This window comes from Capra hircus, chromosome 7 (assembly GCF_001704415.2).
Source record: "Capra hircus breed San Clemente chromosome 7, ASM170441v1, whole genome shotgun sequence".
In the NCBI taxonomy this organism is placed as follows: domain Eukaryota; kingdom Metazoa; phylum Chordata; class Mammalia; order Artiodactyla; family Bovidae; genus Capra; species Capra hircus.
Window position 1 is genome coordinate 46,878,920 of NC_030814.1, and position 4,334 is coordinate 46,883,253.

Below are 4,334 nucleotides of genomic sequence, written 5' to 3' on the forward strand. Positions count from 1 at the left end.
GGCAGAGTAACCAGAGATTAAATTGCCAATATCCGCTGGATCAAAAAAAAAGCAAGAGAATTCCAGAAGAATACCTACTTCTGCTTTATTGACTTCGCTAAAGCCTTTGACTGTGTGGATCACACCAAACTGGAAAATTCTGAAAGAGATGGGAATACCAGACCACCTGACATGCCTCTTAAGAAACCTGGATGCAGATCAGGAAGCAACATGGGACATGGAACAACAGACTGGTTCAAAATTGGGAAACGAGTGTGTCAAAGCTGTATATTGTCATGCTGCTTATTTAAATTATATGCAGAATACATCATGTGAAATGCCAAACTGGCTGAAACACAAGCTGGAATCAAGATTGCTAGGAGAAATATCAATAACCTCAGATATGCAGATGACACCACACTTATGCAGAAAGCAAAGAGGAATTAAAGAGCCCCTTGATGAAGGTGAAAGAGGAGAGTGAAAAAGCTGGCTTAAAATTACACATTCAGGGCCCCCGCAGCCCCCGCACGCCCCCGCTGCCCTGGGCGAGCGGGCTGGACTCGGGGACGCGCACGCCATGCGTGCCGACCGCTCGGGACCACGCCCGGTGAGGCCCGGAGCCCCGCAGTTTGGCCAGCCATGTTCCTCTCCGTGGCGCTACGGCCCGGGCGGCCGGCTTCGCCGCCCACTGGGGAAAACATATAAGAAATCTGCATAAGACAGCTGTTCAGAATGGAGCTGGAGGAGCCTTATTTGTGCACAGAGATACTCCTGAGAATAATCCAGAAACTCCATTTGATTTCACACCAGAAAACTATAAGAGGATAGAGGCCATTGTGAAAAACTACCCAGAAGGGCATAAGGCAGCAGCTGTGCTTCCTGTTCGGGATTTAGCCCAGAGACAGAATGGATGGCTGCCCATCTCTGCTATGAACAAGGTTGCAGAAATTTTACAAGTACCTCCAATGAGAGTGTATGAAGTAGCAACTTTTTATACAATGTATAATCGAAAGCCTGTTGGAAAGTATCACATTCAAGTCTGCACTACCACACCTTGCATGCTCCGAAACTCCGACAGCATACTGGAAGCCATTCAGAAAAAACTTGGAATAAAGGTTGGAGAGACTACACCTGACAAACTTTTCACTCTTATAGAAGTCGAATGTTTAGGGGCCTGTGTAAATGCACCAATGGTTCAAATAAATGACAACTACTATGAGGATCTGACACCTAAAGATATTGAAGAAATTATTGATGAACTGAAGGCTGGCAAAATCCCAAAACCTGGGCCAAGGAGTGGACGCTTCTCCTGTGAGCCAGCTGGAGGTCTTACCTCTTTGACTGAACCACCAAAAGGACCTGGGTTTGGTGTGCAAGCAGGCCTTTAATTTATATTCGCTGTAAATATGTCAGTGGAGAAATAAAATATGAATCTCCTATCTAAAAAAAAAAAAATTACACATTCAAAAAATGAAGATCATGGCATCTGGTTCCATTGCTTCGTGGCAAATAGGTGGGGAAACAATGAAACACTGAGAGACTTTATTTTCTTGGGCTCCAAAATCACTGTGTGTGCAATCATGAAATGTAAAGATGTTTTCTTGGAAGGAAAGTTATGACAAACCTAGACAGCATATTAAAAAGCAGAGACATCACCTTGCTGACAAAGGTCCAGATAGTCAAAGCTATGGTTTTTCTACTAGTCATGTGCGAATATGAGAGTTGGACCATAAAGAAGATGGAGTGCTGAAGAGCTGATACTTTTGAACTGTGGTGTTGGAGAAGATTCTTGAGAGTCCCTTGGACTGCAAGGAGATCCAACCAGTCCATCCTAAAGGAAATCAGTCGTGGGTATTCACTGGAAGGACTGATGCTAAAGCTCCAATACTTTGCCCTCTTGATATGAAGAGGTGACTCATTAGAAAAGACCCCAAAGCTGGAAAAGATGGAAGGCAGGAGGAGAACGTAATGACAGAGGACAAGATGGTTGGATGGCATCACCGACTTAATGGACCTGAGTTTGAGTAAGCTCCAGGAGATAGTGAAGGACAGAGAAGCGTGGCCTGCTGCAGTCCAGGGGATCACAAAGAGTAGGACACGACTGAGCAACTGAACAACAACAAATATGAGCAAAGACCTCAATTGCCAGGTATAGACATCTGAACATCTTTCTCTAGACCAGGATGCAGGAAACTTCTTTAGTAAAGGGCTAAATGGTAAATATTTTAGGTTTTGTAGGCCATAAGCTCTCTGTCACAAGCACCCAACCCTAACACTGCAGTGTGAAAGCAGCTGTAGATAACATGAAAATAGATGATCATAACAGTTCTAATAAAACTTTATTTACAAAAACAGAAGGAGGGCCAGGTTGCCCATGGCTGCTCAGGACAGTGATATCCATGGAGTATTTTTGAGCATTTAGTGATGTGAACAAGAGTGATGATTCAGGAAAATCATTCTGACAGCAAAGACAGAGTTATCAGGGAGACCACAGCATTCATCCAGAAAGACAAAACTGGGGTAGAAGACTAGGAACACAGGGAAATTCAATAGCTTTTTTCCATTTGATCCTTTTGGAGTCTTCATAGCTGCTATCTCCCTCCCAAAGATGAAATGAGGTGAAAGGTAAAAACCTCACCGCCACCTCCACCCCATCACCCCATCCCCAGACATAAGTGACATGATTATGTGGTTGGTCAGAGTTTAGGAAATGAATTAGGCTTTTTATCCTAAAGGTGGTGTTTTCTGAGAGACATACACAGGCTTAATAACACTTCCTGTGGGATCTCTGTCCAACCATCCCCACATCTCAGGATGTTTTCCCTTCCCTTGCTTTGTAGCCAGGCCTTAGCCTCATCTAGCCTGAAACAGCTTAAGGGGACAATGGAAGAGAATGCCATCTTTCCATCTCTCTCTCTCTCTTTGCTGTCAACAGATGTACATTTTCATAGCACCATACTGCTGCTGCTGCTGCTGCTAAGTCGCTTCAGTCGTGTCCGACTCTGTGCGACCCCATAGACGGCACCCACCAGGCTCCCCTGTCCCTGGGATTCTCCAGGCAAGAACACTGGAGTGGGTTGCCATTTCCTTCTCCAACGCAGGAAAGTGAAAAGTGAAAGTGAAGTCACTCAGTCGTGTCTGACTCTTTGCAACCCCATGGACTGCCATACTGGGAGGGATCTAAATTTGGGAGAAAAGTATGTCATTGAGACTTTACTTGCCCCTTGGACTGCCTCTGGTCTCAAGAGGAGAAAGTTAATACCTGATCCAGGCCATCCTTACTTTGAGCTAATAACAGAGTTATTTTTGCATACATCTCTTTGAGGAAGCACATAAGAAGAATAGCTGGACCAAGGCAGGATTTGTATACGCCTGGATCCTCTGGCCACATATAATCATAGTCACCCCCTTGCATGGCACTGCAGTACCCTCTTCATCTAACACTACTCTCCAGGCAAGCCAGCTCTCCAGGCAAACAGAAGAGGAATTACCTGACTGAAATTTCTTGAAGGTGGAGAAAATGGATTAGGAAAATGTCATCCTTCTGGTTTTTTCTTTCCTTTCCTCTGGAGTCCTTCCAGTCCCCTTTCTTCTCCCCCGCAACCCCACCTCAACCCCCAGCTTGCACCACCAAATGAATGAGACTGAGAGCAAAAGAGAGAGCAGAGAACCAGCCTCTCCTGGCCTCCGAACTTAATTAAAATTCTCATAGCTCCTGAAAATGAAGCAGGAAAGGCCTGTGGTTTCCCGTCCTGAGCCATTTTCCTGCTGGCACTTCCTCTCCACCCCTCCTTCCTCCAGGCAGAGATTTCACCTTGTTAATCATTCGACCTGCATCAGAAAACATTACCTCCATGACCACAAAATAGCAGCCTCATTACTGGAACCACAGCCCGCGGTCAGATGGATTTCCCCAAAGGCCCCCAAACCTCTCCCATTTTATTACCATGTCACTCCTCATTTTAACACATATTAATCACAAAGATACATTTTTCTTGGGCTATGGATTTAAGTAGCCCTTTCTAAGTACTCGGTAAAGGTTGGTTCAGGGGAGGAGGAAAAAAAGGAATGATTAAATTTGAAAAGTCGAGGTACTAGCCCAATCTGTAGATGCCTAGAGCAGGAATGTTTGGTTTGTCACAGACTTCAAAAATGTGTTAGAGACTGAGTCCTTTTGTCGGTGGGAAGCTGTAAAGCAGACTAAGTAAAGATCTGAAGTTTACATCATCCTGGCTTAAACCATGGCTTCACTGCTTACCAGCAAATAATCTCCCTTTTCTGATCCTCAGTTTCCTCACCTGTGTAATGGGAATGGTGGTGGTGGCTTAGTTGCTGAGTCATGTCTACTCTTTGTG

The 4,334-nt window shown here is 44.9% G+C and overlaps 1 pseudogene across 1 annotated transcript; it reads left to right on the forward strand.

Moving 5' to 3' along the window:
* Positions 587-1,422, forward strand: LOC108636347 (annotated as a pseudogene). The gene has a single exon (XR_001918288.1). The product of XR_001918288.1 is annotated as an NADH dehydrogenase [ubiquinone] flavoprotein 2, mitochondrial pseudogene (transcript).